Source organism: Ceratotherium simum, chromosome 4 (genome assembly GCF_057802395.1).
Source record: "Ceratotherium simum simum isolate JZ-2026a chromosome 4, ASM5780239v1, whole genome shotgun sequence".
NCBI classification, from domain to species: Eukaryota; Metazoa; Chordata; class Mammalia; order Perissodactyla; family Rhinocerotidae; genus Ceratotherium; species Ceratotherium simum.
Window position 1 is genome coordinate 20,276,172 of NC_141903.1, and position 17,943 is coordinate 20,294,114.

At 40.6% G+C, this 17,943-nt stretch overlaps 1 protein-coding gene across 8 annotated transcripts in view; it reads right to left on the reverse strand.

The window, feature by feature from the left end:
* The window catches only part of LOC147917209 (uncharacterized), a 272,280-nt gene that overhangs the window by 99,953 nt on the left and 154,384 nt on the right, over nucleotides 1-17,943 (reverse strand). For 6 of the 8 annotated variants that reach the window (XR_015551920.1, XR_015551921.1, XM_087429490.1 and 3 more), the window contains exons 2-3: nucleotides 2,890-2,970; nucleotides 2,279-2,513 (exon numbers count right to left, since the gene is read on the reverse strand). The gene's annotated coding sequence lies outside the window, so the exon portion shown is untranslated. Of the gene's footprint in view, nucleotides 1-2,278; nucleotides 2,514-2,889; nucleotides 2,971-3,414; nucleotides 3,891-17,943 lie in introns of those variants that run through there. The other 2 variants (XM_087429489.1, XM_087429491.1) reach the window with 2 other exon arrangements.

Here is a 17,943-nt window from a genome sequence, read left to right on the forward strand (position 1 = left end):
AAATACACAGAAAGAATCCCGCAGCTCTCCATCCCACACCAGTGGCAGACATCACTAATCAATCATAACACCCTTTCATTTGAAGCCCAGATTCAGTCTTGGAATCCTTCTTAAGAATGATGGTCCAAACAGCCATTACCCATCAACAAGTTCAACACAATATGTGGTGATATTGGAAGGCCTCTTCAAGCAGAGTACATTTCAGATGAGACTTAAGAAGAATCAAACACAGACACCTGAAGAGTTAGAGGATGATCATTCTAGGTAGAGGGAACAGCACATGAAAAAGTGACAAATATTAAATGATATTGACATATTCAAGGAACTGGAAGAAGATAATTGTGGTTGCACTGCAATGAACAGGGAGAGAAGTAGCAGGAAATAAAGGTGGGCTAGGCAGGAAATCATGGGATTGTCCCTAATCACTCAATGGCCTCCTAACTAATAACTTAGTGTGAATTAATTTACTACACTGATAGGTAGAAAATACTACTAAGATGACAAAATGTACAAGAAATTTCCCCAAGGAATATAGTTTTCAGTAGAGGATCTGAATACTAAAAAGAAGATAAAAGCACTGTGCAGAAAGAAAGGAATCTCTGTAAGCTAGATGAAGGTGCCGATGATCAACTGTATCAGTCAGGATTTAATCAGAGAAGCAGGACCACTAGCAGGGATATGTATGTTTATATAGACATATGTGTATATTATGGATTTGTTACAGGGACTTGACTTTACTCAACTGTGGGAGCTGGTTAAGCAGTCTCTGTAAGGCTGTCATCTTCATGCTGGATCTTGGAGCCTGCAGGTCAGGCAGTGGGAAAGGGAAGATGGATGTAAAGTGAGGGAGAGCAAGGACAAGCTGGAAGCCATTGTATGAGCTGGAGCCCACAAGGATGAACTAGAACCTATGGCAGTTCTCACTGCCTCTGACTTTGATGATGTGGATTTCCTGCAGAAGCCAGGGCTTTTCACCATCGAGCTAAGCACACACATGGCTCAGGAGTCGGAGACGCTGAAGGAGGGTCCTCAGGAGGGAGGCACAGTTGCAGACCTGCCTGGCTGCTGCCTCATACCAAGGAGGTGAGCCTGTAGATAAGGTACAATGGATGTGAGCTACAAAATGGCTACCGCTTCACCTCCAACTTCCAAATCTCACACAAGGAATCTCTCTGTGGGCCACTCTAACAGGAAACATACCAGGAAAGAGATTCTGGGAAACAAGTTCAGCCTAGCCAACTTGCTATATTACAAAGCCATCCACCAATGGAAGGATGGACTAGCAATGCCAGTTCTTGCCTACTCACCAACACCCCTTTCTACTCTGCTCCTCTCTACAACCCAACACAGCCATGGTCATCTCTGGAAACAGATGATTCAACTGGGAATGACACCTGAGCCAACAAAAATAAATCCATAGTGGGGGCCGGCCCCGTGGCTTAGCGGTTAAGTGTGCGCGCCCCGCTACTGGCGGCCTGGGGTTCGGATCCCCCAGGTGCACACCGACGCACCGCTTGTCCAGCCATGCTAAGGCGGCGTCCCACATACAGCAACTAAAAGAGATGTGCAGCTATGCCATACAACTATCTACTGGGGCTTTGGGGAAAAAAAGGAGGAGGACTGGCAATAGATGTTAGCTCAGAGCTGGTCTTCCCCTGCAAAAAGAGGAGGATTACCATGGATGTTAGCTCAGGGCTGATCTTCCTCACAAAAAAAAGAAAGAAAGAAAAAAATCTTAGAAAAAAGAAAAAACAAAAAATCAATCCATAGGCTCAATGAACCATCAGTTGTGCTCTCTCTCTCTCTCTCTCTCTATCTCTCTCTCTCTCTCATTTGAACCAAGAAACACACAGAGACTCAATTAGTTAGATGTCTCAGGGGACTTGTAGAGGTTGAGTAGAGTGGAGGCTAAATAGAGGTTGAGGGGTCCATTTAGAGCACGTGTAAGCAGGGAGAGCTGGAGCAGAGAGACAAGCAATAACGAGAGAGATTTTGTGACCCTTGAGACCCAGAGAGGCACCTCAGTTCCTGCCTTTCTCTGAGGGGCCCAATTGTGCTTTGCTTCCTGCATAAACATGTGATGGCCAGTTGAAATAAAAACTCCACTTTCACCTTTACTTTTGCCAGCTGGGCTATGTTTCTGGTTTTTGCAGCCAATCTATCCCTGAGTCAGACAGCAGAGGTTGAAGATGATCTGTACCTGCTTCCCAATTCTCCCTAGTTACCACAGTCAGTGATCCAGATGGCACAAGTTAGAGGTGCTTCGATTCATACTCACAAAGACGTGCCATGAAGTCAAAGTAACTTGGCAGAAATGGCAAAAAGAGAGAGAGCCGCATGAGTCACGGAAACATCTTCCTCCCGTGCTGAGTGCTGGGCACATCACATCATGTCAGCAGAGGCCTCGTAAGGTAGTGGGGGGGAGGGCACAATCAACTCACTGCTCCTCCTAAAACGTGCACTTGAGAGATGGCGCTCTTCCCAGAGCTGTCAATCTTCCAGCATTCACGATCCTGAAAATCAATTTAATAGAACATTTTAAAGTAACTTTTTCAAAACTTTATGCCAAAAAGAAAAAAGAAAAGAAAGAGGAAAGTGCTAATTGCACTTTAGAGCTTCAGATGCTTTTCAGTCCAGGATCTCAAAGTATTTGATGAACTCTCTTTTCACACAACCTTGCTTCACCCCTTGGTGGGAACAGATTGGTATTGTTGAGTTCATTTTATAATATGGAGAAACTGAGACCCTTCTCAAGACAGATGAGAATGTCCCCGCTTCCAATTTTCCATTTCAAGAGGAATTAAGGAAAAGTGTGGGTCATTTACATCACAGGTCTTATAAATGCCTCAGATTGAGCTATTGTGTCAGGTATATTTCAGTTTTACTCACAGTGTCAGTTTCACTGGCCAGTATGCCTTCTCCACGAGATTGGAAACACCCAGGCAGCTGATAGCTCACATCCTTACAATTCTACAAATAAAAATGGAAAGAAAGTGCATTTATCTGAGCTTCGTTTCCTAAAAAATCTCAGGAAAGAATTCTGATGGAGTGGTTTGGGTTTGCATACCCACACCTGGACCAATTGCTGGGTCAGAGAGATGAATATTGCAATTGTATAGGCCTGGGCCACATGAGTCCTCCCCATGGCCAATGGGAGCAGGGAATGCTACCAGAAAAAAAGGATTAGACATAACCAGCAGGGGAATTGTTGCCTGAGCAGCCATCCCAAATTATGTCTTCAACAAACCTTCTACCTCAGCAACCAAGAGGTAGCCAAATACATACTTCATCCTCTCCCCGTCTTAAGCCCTCTAATATAAAGAAGACTTGCAGCTAAATCTTTGTGCACATAACACACTTGACTCCTTAGGGTAAATTCTTAGAAGCAGCACACCTGGGTCAAATAGTACTCACATTTTTTGAAGCTTTTGATCCTCTTTGCTGACCTGCTTTTCAGAAAGGGAGTAGAAATTTCGTTCCTACAAGTATGTGAATGCATTATCATTAGTCTTTTTCTCTGCTTCCTAAGAAAAGGGCAAACATGCAATAAAACGGCCCATAGTTACAAGTGAAACAGTAAAGAGAGAAGGGAAGGACTCAAATAAATTATCACTTAGACAATCAGGATCTGAACAACTGAGAAATGTTTGCACTGACAAGGTATGAAAGAAATCAAGCAAAAGACAGATTATGCTGGATCCTGTCTAGGAGCAAGGGCTGTGACCTTCCAGAATCAGGCAGCAATGTGAACAAGAAGGTTCCCACGTTAGGCAACTGAGCATTTACAGGTAACTGGCCATGCATAGCTCACTTCTCCAGTCTCCGCTGACGAGAAAGCCAGATGAACTCCTGGCAGCACGCAGATGGGACTGCATTTCTCAAGGATCACGGCCTCTTGAAGCCAGGGCAGCATACCTGTCAGAGACAGACTCTGCCCCATAATTGCCCCGATGCACTGTGGGCTAATTGCCATTGCCAAAAATAATCTCCAAAGATTACAGCAGGCGTCATAAATAACAAGGGGCTCTGCGACAATGCATTATGACAAGGTCTCAATCGCTTTCATCTTTTACTAGAGTGGAGCTTGTGCATTCATGTTACTAACAAATCTTTTTCATTTGTGCAAGTGATGTTTCCATTTGACAATGACACGAACATAAAGTGGAGGTTAATTTACTCCATTGCGAGAGGTTCATTATTTAACCTGACGTTGAGGACAAAACGATGTAGCTTAATAGATGACAAATAGAAATTAGTTGTGATGAATTTTGCCATTTAATTCTAGCAAGCTCACTGAATGTTTGCCATAAACATGGCAAGAGAGCCAGAGTTACCCTGTCCATGGGTGGGACTTGCTCACTCTACTATTTCCAGGGTATCATCCAAGGATCGGGAAACTTCCATTGGGAAGTTCCATTGGAAACCAGCAATTTCCAGTTACACAAAAGACTTTGGAGACTAATGGTGATGCACTGTCATTGGGTCAAATTTTATTGGATTACTATCCTTTAACACCAGATAAACAATTGACTCACAAGGCTAGACACTAAAAGTTGTATTGAATTTTGACAGCTGTTAGCATTGGCATCTAAAACCCTACACTGGTGTCTTTTCATTCTTCCACATGGAGGGAGCTGAGCAATAACATTAATGAGCTATAATTCTAGAATCCAACAGATCTTGCGTTTGAATTCCAGGCCAGCCAGTTATGAACTACATGCTTTTAGGTTAATTATTCAATTTCTCCTAGCCTCAGTGTCCTCACCCACGGAATGGGGAATAATACTAGTATTTACCTCAGATGGGATCTGAGAAGGGAGAGATACTCATAACTTGGAATTTGTATGGAGTCAGTGTCCTTGAATAATGGTTGGGAATTCAGTCATTGATTCTAATTTTTTTTCCTTCACCAAGACATATTGCCTATAAAAAAAACAGGATATGTTATTTACACCTTCATACAATCAGTGCGCTCCTTGCCCCAAAGGTATTTAAATTCGCACACGCCTTTTCACTATAGACAGAAAGACTTTGTCTCCAGGTTAAGGAATTTTAGGTCCAACTGATTGTGTAACGCGTGAAAGAAAGGAGGAGACCATTTTTGGCAAAAAGGCTAAGTGTTAGTAGGGAGTGTGGGAAATACAAAAGGCTGAAAGAAATCCAGAATGTTTAGAGCATAGAAATCCAGAAGGTCATGGTAGGAGAAATAGGCAGGGCCAAGATTTTGCAGACCTTTGACGCCCATGGTGAAGAGTTTTATCTTTAGCCAAAGAGCAATGACTGGAAGGCCAAGTGTCCTAAGCAGGGTCATAATATGTTTAGATTTCATTGGAAATACACAGCTCTGGAAGTAGTGCGGAAAATAGACTTGGAGGCAGGCAACAGTAGATGCAGCCAGATCAGGCTGGAAGCTACTGCAGTGGCCCAGACCAGGACGGCAGTAGCTTTAGATGAAGTGGTAGTAGACAAAGAGAAGTAGGAAGGTTTGATAAATATGTAGGAGGTAAAACTAACCGGACTTGGCAAAGGATTGGATATGGGATAAAGAAGAAGGGCGTATCAATGATGACTTGCATGAGTCATCAGGCTCAGCATCCTTGTTTAGAAATGAAAAAATAAGGCTCAAGGAGAGGAAATTAATTTTCCAGAACTCAGCATACATCTATTAGTGATTGAGATTATAATAGGTGTTTATGTGTGTATGGTGAGTATACATGTGATAGGTGTGTGTCAGAGAAAGAGAGAAAAGGTATTTGTGTGTATACTGTGTGCTCATACACACATATTCAGGATGTATTATTTAGACAAACTAAAAATTGGGGCACTCTTTTATCTCTAAATAGAAGTTAGAAGCCCTGTGTCTGTCTCCCACCTCTATTAACAGCATCCCTGTGACATATTACTCATGCTCTGTGCTTATTTTTCTAAACTGCAGAATGTATATGCAACCCTTTCTTTTATCTATCCAGTGTGTGGCCACCTCATTTTTATTGTTATTCTGGCTTCTATTCAATTTATTAGTTTGTGGCCCATGTAAGCATATTTTAATAATTTTGAAGGAATCTTTTCATCATTGAAGCTTGTCTAAAGAAGGCCTGAAATAATCAGTATTTCAGATTTTTACTGTGCTCCACCCCCCCTCCCCCACCACGCACACACTCATATATGTTTTGCTATTTTAAAGAAAGAGATTTAACAGCCATAAGGCACTTTTAAAAATAACATTCACATCTGGGCTGACCACCTGTATGCCAAAATTTAGCTTGATGTTAATTAAAACAGGCATGTTATAAACCTCAGGAAATGGCAGCTGACCCCTAACTATGAATGTAATGCTATAATAATATGTAGTAAAAATAAGACATTTTAAGGCTGTTGCCCAAACCACTCATGCATTAAAATTCTCACCACTGTATACCCTTGCACAAGGACGGGTAAATCAACTGCAGAAATGGTCCAACCAAAAACTAATAATGATAACAATTCAAGGGGTAGGAGCCATTCATTCATTCAACAGTTGCTTTAAATGCCTGTCCTGGACAGGCATCGGGGTTCTGCCTTGTGAGAAAGAGTCTGCATGGAGTTTGGAAGATTGATTACTCTCTCCTGCCAGATATGATAATAATAATATCAAAGCAGCTGATATTTATTGAACACTACTATGTGTCTAGCACTGTACTAAGCATTTAACATAGGTGATTCCATTTAATCCTCCTAACAATGCTACAAGGTAAATGCTTTGATTATCCCCATTTTACAGATGAGGGAAAAAGGCTTCAAAGATTTAGTTACCTCTCTGGGTGGTACAGTGGCAGAGCTGGGATTGGAATACAGCCCATCTGAACCCAGGGCCCAGGTGTCTCACGATGCCTCCACACAGCCACAGAACCCTGCCCTCACTCCCACTTGGACCACGTTCCATCTGCAAACTCATCCCATTCTTTTCAGATCCAGCCACAAATGACCTCCTGCATTTTCCACCACCCTCCTTTCTAGCCCCTGTCTTTGTCACTTTATTCCCATGTGACCCCAGAGCCTCTCTCATTTCCTTTTCACTTTCCCATCAGCCCCACTCATTTGAAACCACTTCTCTTAATTGCCTCTGACACCCTGGCATTTAACAACTCACTTTTGCTCTGCTTTTCATGTGATCTAGGTATTTGCCACCGCCTCTGGATTCTGAAATTGTCCTCTTCTCATTGCACCTTAAATTTTTGCTTCATAAAGCAGGGTATTGGAAATCTGCATTTTAGGACATGTATATATAGAATGCAACTAGGTAGAGTAACATGTATTTATATTGCAACTGGACATTAGAATACATAGATATCGGCATTAAAAAAATCTTTAAATTCTCTATTGTACAAACTACACTGTCAAGAATGCCCATTGGCACAGCTGTGAAGCACTTGAAGTTGTAAGTCTAAGTTCATGTCTGAAATTTCCATGTTCACTTTCACATGTGTACTTTAAAAAGATAAAAAAACAGCTCTGAAAATTCAACTGTACTGCAGCTCCTGAAGCTACAATAATGGTTGTGCAAGATGTGCAAGAGTCACCAAATCCATTGGATATGAAATATGCAACAAGACTTGACTGCACTCTATCCCACAGGACCTCTAAGGCTTTATGCATACTAATCATGACATCAGCCTTGTATCAGAAAGACCAAGGTTTTATTCCCACTTCTATACTTACTTACTAAGTAACCTTGGATAAGTCATTTAACTTCACTGTGCCTTGGTAAATTATCTTTAAAACGTGAATGACTATAGGACCGTCCCCACAGAATTCTGATGAGAATCAAATGAGAGAATACATTTAAAGTGCCTAATCTAGTACGTACTCAATAAATAATACCTGTTGTTGTTAATATCAATTCTTTTGTAGTAGTTGTTTTTATACTAGAAGGAGTAGTAGTAGTGGTTGCTGCAACAGCATCCAAGTTCCGTGCAATGGAAATTCTGACTACTCCTCTCCTCCGCAGCCATACCCAACTGTGTGGTTATCAACCCCAAACACCATAGTATTTCATCTCTCCTGTGCCTTTTTATTTACTCTTCTCTTTTCCTAAAAATGTTGGTCCCCTATAAACTGACCTGATGAAGTCCAAATCACCCTAGGGGATCACCCTGACCCCCTAGGCAGCCTTAAACATTTCTTATCCCATATTTCTTAGAAATACGTCCCTGCTAGACAGAGCTGGTAGAGCACAGGGACTATGTTTTACTTCATTTTTGCTGTTACTGTATTCCCAATGCCTGGCATAATGGCTGGTGTATTATAGAGGCCTATGTAGGAAGCTTTGGCACCAAGGAACAGAAAACCCCACCTCAAACTGGCTTAGCGTTAAGAAAGTATGTTATCTTATACAACATGAAGTACAAAGGCAGGATAGGATGCAGGCCTCATTCAATGATTCAACATTCACATCAAGAACCTGGCTCTTCCCATTCTTCCTGCTGCCATCTCAGGGAGGCAGCCTTGCCTTCAGCTGGGAGTCTTCATGGGCAGAAGATGGCTGCCACAGCTCCAGGCCCCACATTCAGGTGCAACAGTGACAAAGGAAGAAAGGAACTGTCTTTTCCTGTGCTTTCTTTAGAGGAGGTAGAAACTTTTACCAGAAAGCCCTCAGCATACTTCTCATATTCCGTTTCCCAGGATTAGGTTTTATGTTCATTCACAAACCATTCATTAGCAAGGGAAATGAGATTACCATGATTACTGTAGGCCAGGGATCTGCAAACTTTTTCTGTAAAGAGTCAGGTTGTAAACATTTTAGACTTGACGAACCATACAGTCTCCATTGCAACTACTCAATGTGCCTTACAGCACAAAAGCACTCACAGACAATGTGTAAACGAATGAGTGCAGTTATGTTCCAATAAAACTATTTATGAACACTGAAATTTGAATTTCATATAATATTCGAATTTCATGAAATAGTCCTCTTTCGAATGTTTTTCAACCATTTAAAAAATGTGGAAACCACTCTTTGCTCGAAGGCCATACAAAAGTAGGCAGCAGGTCGGGTTTGGCCCAAGGGCTATAGTTTGCTGAGCTTTGGCTGACAATTATTTGAAGTCAAATGTACGTTGACGCTCCATCCACCATAATTTCTGAAATGCACAATAAATATTTTAAAAATTAAAAGAATAAGTGATTAAAGAGAACATAGTTCTTGCCCATGAGAAGTTCATAGGATATACACGTACATAATTTCCTGAAAGCTCTTTCTTAAATAACTGCTTTCCCTAATGACGGTGGAGTTAGCAGGACTAAACAAACAAAAATAAACTGTGGTTTGTAACAGCTTAGAGATTAAATTGTGAAAATGCAAGGTAAATAACATTTAGTGTTAGGATGCGTGGGAAATACAGATTTGAAAAACTCCTCATGAATCTAAAGTTATAAAGGTTTGCTTTGATGGTAAGTAGGTGAAAGAGATTACTTAATGGGTGTTTTCTATGTTAACATCTTCTGGCTTCACCATTTTCCAAACATAATGTTGCCTGTACCCTGATGCAGGCAAAGAGATAATTATAGAGTAACTGCTTGCACTCAGTGTAAATTAATCAAATGTAAATTAAATAAACTGTAAATAGAAGATACTCCTTAGCTGATACGGCAAGTGAATCACCTCCATTATAGACTCATTTTTGCAAAATTACATCCAATCATAGTATTTTAAGATAGCGTTTGGCAAAACATCTCTAAATCTGTCAACAAAAGCAGCGATTACTTCTTTGCGGCTGAATACCTTTGCCAGCAAACACCCATCTGTCTGGAAAGATTTATGTAAGGTTCTGCCTAAAGGCAGGGCTAAAATCTCAATGACCTCTGGAGGTTTCTTTCACCTTTGTGCTCTGACAGTCAATAAAAATTCATTTTAGAGTAATCTTACTGTGATCCTTAAAAAACTACAAACCTAAGATGTAATCAAGTCTGTTCCAAGAATCCCCAAAATAAATATTCTTCTAGGTAATTATATAGCTTATTTTGCTTAATCAACATTCTAATCTTGCTTGTCGGTTGCTGCTTTAATAGAGTCTAAACTCCTTAAAAGAGCTCATAAGACCCAGTGTGGCCTCAGTTGCAGTCAGCACCACTATTCTTTATGCTCCACTGGACTGATTTTCTCAGTTCAAGAGCATGATGCTTGCTTCCAGACCTTGGTCCATGCGGTTGTTCTGCCTGGGCCACTCTTTCCCTCTCCTATCTTACTTACCCCCTGATGTGGTTAACATTCCTCTTCCTTCAGGCCTTGGCTTAGGCTGGGGGATCTGGAAGCCTCCTCTCCCTCCCCTACCCCACCATGGGTTAGGTGGCCCTTCTATGTGCATAGCACCCTATGCTTGCTTACGTTTTTCTTAGTATTTATAATCCAAGTATTTTCTGTGTATTTGTTAGTCTCTTGAGGGTTGAGGACAGGAACTGTGTCTTGTTTATTATAGGAAAAAGTAGAGGAGGCCAGGTCACAAAGGGATTTTTAGCCTTGCTAAAAACTTTAGACTTTATCCTGAAGGTATAAAAAGAAGCCATTGGAGACATTTGTCATGCTCATATATACCTTTCAGAAAGAGCACTCTGGAAGCAAATTAGAGAATGGGCTTCCAGAGGGCAAGAGGATGGATGGTGAGTGGTCCACATCAGAGACAGCGAGACCACTTAGGAAGTGGTAGCTATAGTCTAGGTAAGAGATGATAGAGGACTGATCTACAGCAGTGAATACTGTGAATAGAGAATAGTGATGGGTTTAGAGACATTGAGGAGGCAAAAATCTATACAATTTGTGACCAACTGCATATAAAACGAAAGACTGGGAGAGAGAGAGAAATCAAGGCTTAGACAACTAAGCAAATGATGGTGTTAGTCACTTGAGAGGAAATATAGGAGGAGGAGCAAGTTGAAGCTGTGGGAAAGGGGTGATTAATTCCACTGAAGAAAGGCTGATTTAAAGGAGCCTGCAAAGCATCTAGGAGATGACCAATAGGAATCTGTACATTTAAGGATCTGAAAGTGAAGAAAAGAAGTCTAGACTAAAGATAAAATTTGAGGGCGGCAGATTATAAAGAGTACTGAAGTCATAAGTGTGTAGATCACTCAAAGAGAATACATATCAAAAAAATCAGGCTCAGGCTTTTTGATATCAAAGGAAAGATTCATTCAAGTAAGCTCATTAAAAGGAGAGTTTATTGTAAGCATACATATCAAGTAGAAATGGGAAACCATCAAGAATGGAGCCACATGATCTCCCAGTTGCTGGGGTGTCTTTTCATTTTGTTGATGGTTTTGTTTGTCTTGCAGAAGCTTTTTAGTCTGATGTAGTCCCATTTGTTTATTTTTTCTTTTGTTTCCCTTGCCTGAGTAGACATGGTATTCGAAAAGATACTGCTAAGACCGATGTCAAAAAGCGTACTGCCTATATTTTCTTTGAGGAGTTTTATGGTTTCAGGTCTTACATTCAAGACTTTAATCCATTTTGAGTTAATTTTTGCATATGGTCTAAGACAATGGTGTACTTTCATTCTTTTGCACGTAGCTGACCAGTTTTCCCAATACCATTTATTAAAGAGACTTTCCTTCCTCCATTCGATGTTCTTGGCTCCTTGGTCGAAGATTATGTGCCCATAGATGTATGGTTTTATATTTCTGGGCTTTCAATTCTGTTCCATTGATCTGTGTGTCTGTTTTTCTGCCAGCACCATGTTGTTTTGATTACTATAGATTTGTAGCATATTTTGAAGTCAGGGAGTGTGATACCTCCAGCTTTGTTCTTTTTTCTAATCATATATCTGACAAGAGGTTAATTTCCAAAATATATAAAGAACTCATACAACTCAATAACAGAAAAAATGAACGATCGGATCAAAAAATGGGCAGAGGATACAAACAGACATTTTTCCAAAGAAGATATACAGATGGCCAACAGGCACATGAAAAGATGTTCAACATCACTAATTATTAGAGAAATGCAAATCAAAACTACAATGAGATATCACGTCATGCCCGTCAGAATGGCTATAATTAACAAGACAAGAAATAAGTGTTGGAGAGGAGGTGGAGCAAAGAGAACCCTCATACACTGCTGGTGGGAATGCAAACTAGTACAGCCACTATGGAAAACAGTGCGGAGATTTCTCAAAAAATTAAAAGTAGGAATACCACATGATCCAGCAATTCCACTACTGGGTATTTATCCAAAGAACATGAAATCAATAATTCAAAAAGATATATATACTCCTATGTTCATCACAACATTATTCACAATAGCCAAGACATGGAAGCAACCCAAGTGCCCATCAATGGATGAATGGATAAAAGAAGATATAGTATATGTATACAATGGAATACTACTCAGCCATAAAAAAAGACAAAATTTGCAACAACATGGATGGACATTGATGGCATTATGCTGAGAAGAATAAGTCAGACAGAGAAAGACAAACACCATATGATTTCACTCATATGTGGAAGATAAACAAATACATAGATCAGAAGAATAGATTAGTGGTTAGCAGGGGAAAAGGGGTTAGGGGGATGGCAAAAGGGGTAAAGGGGCACATACATATGGAGATGGATAAAAACCAGACTTTTGGGGCTGGCCTGGTGGCATAGTGGTTAAGTTCGCGCTCTGCTTTGGCGGCCCGGGGTTTGCAGGTTTGGATCTGGGCGTACATCGACATATGCTTATCAAGCCATGCTGTGGCGGCATCCCATACAAAGTAGAGGAAGATGGGCGTGGATATTGGCCCAGGGCCAATCTTCCTCAGCAAAAAGAGGAGGATTGGCAACGGATGTTAGCTCAGAGCTAATCCTCCTCACACACACAAAGAAAAACCTGGACTTTCAGTGGTGAACACAATGCAGTCTATACAGAAACTGAAATATATTGATGTACACCTGAAATTTACACAATGTCATAAGCCAATATGACTCCAAATAAAATAATTAAAAAGCAAAAAAAAGAGGGCCGGCCCAGTGGCTTAGTGGTTGGGTGCGCGTGCTCCGCTGCTGGCAACCCAGGTTTGGATCCCGGGTACACACCGACGCACCGCTTCTCCAGCCATGCTGAGGCCGTGTCCCACATACAGCAACTAGAAGGATGTGCAGCTACGACACACAACTATCTACTGGGGCTTTAGGGGAAAAAAATAAATAAATAAAATCTTTAAAAAAAAAAAAAAAGAAAGAAAGAAAAGAAAACACCATAAAGAAATAAGCCAAGGGAAAAAAAAAGGAATGGAGGCGTATCTACGGGCTGAATACTTTCCCCAGCTTTTACATCAGTCTCATGGTCTATTTCTCATATTATTTTAACTTCTCTCTGCATTTCTGCACCATTCTCCCCATCTAACAACTGGACACTTCTCTTTACTCATAGTTTCTGCTCCATCCTAAGTTCTACTTGCATGTAACTCTGGCTGGCCATGACTCTAACTTAAGACATTTTTCTGCCCCTGCTTCTAGCTGCCTTGAGCTCTCCAAGTTTCCCAGTTGAAACTCCTAAGGGTGAGATTCAAATTTGTTCAGCTCATTTCTCGAACGATGCTGTATAACTGGCAAACTTATTAATTGGTCACCTCTGAGTCAGATGGCCAACCGTAATCTAAATATTTGTGACCCACTGCAGGTAGGTACAGAGAGTAAAGAAGTTTCCTTTAGGAAGCACTGTGGGTAGGAAGGTACCAGCCGAGCTTTCCAGTACAGGGAGGTTCCCAGAACATTGGGTTTAGGATTCAAATAAGAGCAAGTAGAACGCCCACCCTCTAACTATTTGGAGAGCACCTAGGCAGAATTTTCATCCTAAAGGAAGAAGGACTGGAGATGCTGTGACTAAACCCCAGGTCACTGATCTATTAAAGATGTAAAGGGAGATTTTAGCATGTTACATAATGGAATGTCTCTCTTATCTCTCAATCCAACCTCATTTACAGGAACTTGACCTGAGACCCTTGAGATAAAAGCTAAAGAAATAAATTAAATACAGAATTGTAATACTGAGAGAGATGTAAGAAAAACTAAAGCCATGCTGTTTGGAAGCCTCATCCAAGGAATGAGATGCTGGCAGGGAGAGGGTCCTCCTCCCACCTCACTGAGAGGAACAGCACAATAGGGCAGGAGGGATGGAGGCCATGGCCATGTATGATGGCTGGTGAGATACCAAGACAGCCAGCATGGCCACAATTGTCCTTCCTACATTATCAAAGAGTAGAAGCAAGCATCTGGAATAAAAAACCAAGAGTTTCTGTCTACATCATGGCATTCCTAAAGGGTATCATTTAATGCCCTCTGAATTCCATTTCATAAGATTTGATTTCCCTACAAGCACACAAAGAATAAACACTTATAATGTCTGGCGGGATGGCTATCACTGCTCTTTTCATGGAATTTGTAGAGAATGCCTCCTTAGTCAATCATGGGACAGATTTGCTTCTCTCTTCTCTGAGAAGTTAGCCAATGAGCACTGAGTGTTTGTGTTCCAAACATGGGTTGTGCCCCTACTCCCAACCAAGGATATCTCCAAGTACTCAACTGATTTTTTTTTTTACTGTGCATCTATTGTGCTTAGAACTGGGTCATATCTGAGGAGAATAATATCACTGGAGATACAGAACACACTAGAAGCAATTAGAGAACAAGAGTGAACAGCTTATGGTCAAGTACCACACAACAGAGTACAAATGACAGTTCAAAGAAAGTAAAGTTAAAATAGCTAGAATCATGGTAATGGGGTCAAGGATAGAGAGAGGATTAAATGTGAGCTAGTCCCAGCTATTATGGCCATTAAAAATTCTTCAAAGTACTTCCCTCATCCTCAAAAATAAAGCTAAATAATAATAAAAATATAAATAATGATTTACTTTAATTTTTTAAATAAACATATGACACACCTGTTACTTTTAAAAAGGGGAAAAAGGTGTTAGCAAATCAAGCCATAAGGTGTCACAAATCCAAGAAGGCTGGAAATCACCACATTCAAGTCTCCTTGGGTTTGAAGAGATTTATGCTTCTTAAGGGTGTCCAGACATTAGCAGCCCAAACCCCTATACTGTATCCTGGCTTCATTTAAAGGACCCACAGGTCAGACCAAAACACAACAGGGCTTTATATGCCAATTTTTCTTGACACTCTGTAGGTCAGGGGAAGTTAAGCTCATGTAATTAGGGGATAAAGACCGAGGCTGGGAGTGGGGGATGGAAGCGTGATGAAAGTTCCAGAATTTAAAGGCTCGGTAGGAAGCCAGAGGAAAAGTCGATAAAGTCATGTCTTTACGAAACATATGTTTTCCACGGTAGAGTAAACGTATTTGCCATCACACCCAGGGAATCTCTCTGTGACTTGACACTCTCACCCACCTGTGGGGCAAGGACAATTCAAATTCATTATGATGCTTGTGAGGCAATTGTTATCCTGAGTTCCTTCTCAATTATCAAACACCGATTCAGTTATGTTCAGTCTAATATCAGGACTAAATGTATTTCATTGCGTTAACTTTATTTCACAGTTGGTAATTCAGGTGACTTTTAACGATAATTCTTAAGTAAAATATTTGATTGAACCATCCATAAATGCTTCCAAAAAACAAAGAGGTTCCTATAAATGATGTGGCCAGGCTCAAAAGTGCAGTGTCAACACATAATCACCAAAGAGGTCAGGAAACAATGACCAGCAGCAGTAAAAACAAAGAAGTAAAAATTAAGAACAGCCATAACTGAGAAAATAAATGGAGAAAAGCCCCATAATCCTCAGAATAAATACATAGAGAAGAATCTCAGATTGTCCAATGACAAACATCAGTACTCATATTAATGACTAGATCCCAGAATCAGTCTCCTAGATTCCAGCTGTGCTATTAACAAACCAAAGAAGCCGATGACTCCTTCAGACTGGAAACCAGTGTTAATGGACCCAGTGAGATTCTTCTGAAAACAGGATATCATCACATTGATGGCCATTCACAGTACGTACTTCCATGATTCACCAGAAACTATTACCAGTAGTATTCTTATGGCAACATAAAATTCCATGTGATGGTCAAACAGGGTTTGTCTATTAAAAAATTTTGTCACTTATCATTACAAAGGGGAGTATTTTTTAAGTCCATCAGTTTTTTCAGTCTTTATTCATTATCCATCATCCATGCACCCTTCCATCCATCCAACCTAACCTCCTTTCTTCCTTCCTTCTTTTCCTCCTTCCTTCCTTCCTTTCTTTTTCTTTCTTCTTATTTTTTTTCTTCCTTTCTTTCTTCCAAGAAATGTGTACTTAGCATCTGCTAAATGCCAGGCACTGCTCTGGGCTTTGGGAAGACAGCAGTGCACAAGACAAACAAAGTCCTTCCTCCAGTGTAGTTTGCATTTTAGAGAAGGAAGGAAGACAAGAAACAAGTAAACAAATATATAAGGCAAGAAAATTTCATGTAATGTTTGGAGCTATAAGGAAAAGAAAACAAAGTAACAGGAGAGAGTAAGGCTGCTTTAGAGAAGGTGGGGGGGAAGGCCCCTGTCTGAGGGAGAAGTGACCTTTGAGCTAACACTTGAACATGGAGAAAGATCAGCTATAACTCAGAGTTTCTCAACCTCGGCATTGTTGACATTTTGGATAATTCCTTGTTGTAGGGGATTATCCTGTGCATTGTAGGATGTTCAGCAGCATCCCCGGCCTCAGCCCACTAGATAGCAGAAGCAACCCCACCTCCAAGTCATAACAATAAAAAATGTCTCCAGACTTTGCCAAATATCGCCTGGGGGAAAAAATCAGCCCATTCAAGAACCACTGGTGTGAAGATCTGGGGGAAAATCTTTCCAGAGAGAAGGCCCAGCACAGAAACCCTACAATGGGAATGAGCTTGATGTCCCAGAGGAAGAAGAAAAGCCAATGTAGATGGGGTGCAGTGAGCAAAGCTTAGCATAAAGCAAGATGAGGTTGGGAGGGTGCCAGATCAGGAAGGCCCTTGCAGGCCATGATAGAGTTTGCACTTAAGTCATGAAAACACATTCTTGATATGGAAGCTGTTAGTCCCATGGAGTAAAGAACAAACGCGTGAACCCAATCACAGAATTGTCTGTTATTCAGCAATTAACCAGGGGTAACTTTGAGCTAATGTTCCACAGTTTGAAGATTTACGCTGCATCTGAATGCCCATACCTATAGCAAAATTAAAGAAGAATCACCTAGGTACCTATTTTATCTCCATTCCAATAATTGCCTCCTCAGTTGGTTATTGTATTTCATTAATTCCCCTTTGTAAAAATATTCCAACTCATCTTTAAAGAGGTTTGCATTGAACATCACCTGTACTGAGTAAAGAAGCACTTAATTTATCATCCTTCACAGCTTTGGACCGTACTAGGACTGTCAACAGTAAATAAATCATATGTCACATTTGATTTGTGTTTGCTTCACACGTTATTTTATCCGAGGTAAAAAAAAAAAAAAAAAAAATTAGGCCTCAAATTGCCAGTATAGGAATATCTTTTGGAAAGTTTATTCTGAGATAGGAACAAAGAGATGCTTCTCTTTCGTTTTTCCCAAAAGAGAGATACATGTAATGATGATAACCCTGTTGAACATTGAAATGGACACACCTTAATATGGTAAGTAAAATAGAATTTCTCAGCTGGGTTACATCTGTGGAAAGCAGTGCTGAAAGCTGGAAGACCAACTCTTCAACCCCTTCCAAATTTCAACCACGCAAATGTTCTCTTCAAAATTACTCAAGCATGATTAATTGAGTTGCAAGCTAAGAAATTGACTATATGTCATAAATAACAATAAAACTAGAGTTTGGAGCAATTTGCAAATGATGTAGTAGATACAGACTTCAGGTCATATAACAACAACAAAAAAAAGGCAAGGAGATTTTGCAAATAAGCAATATTGACAATGTGAATAGGAGTTCAAAACACCTGTACCCTCCTTTCAGCTCAATAATCATGG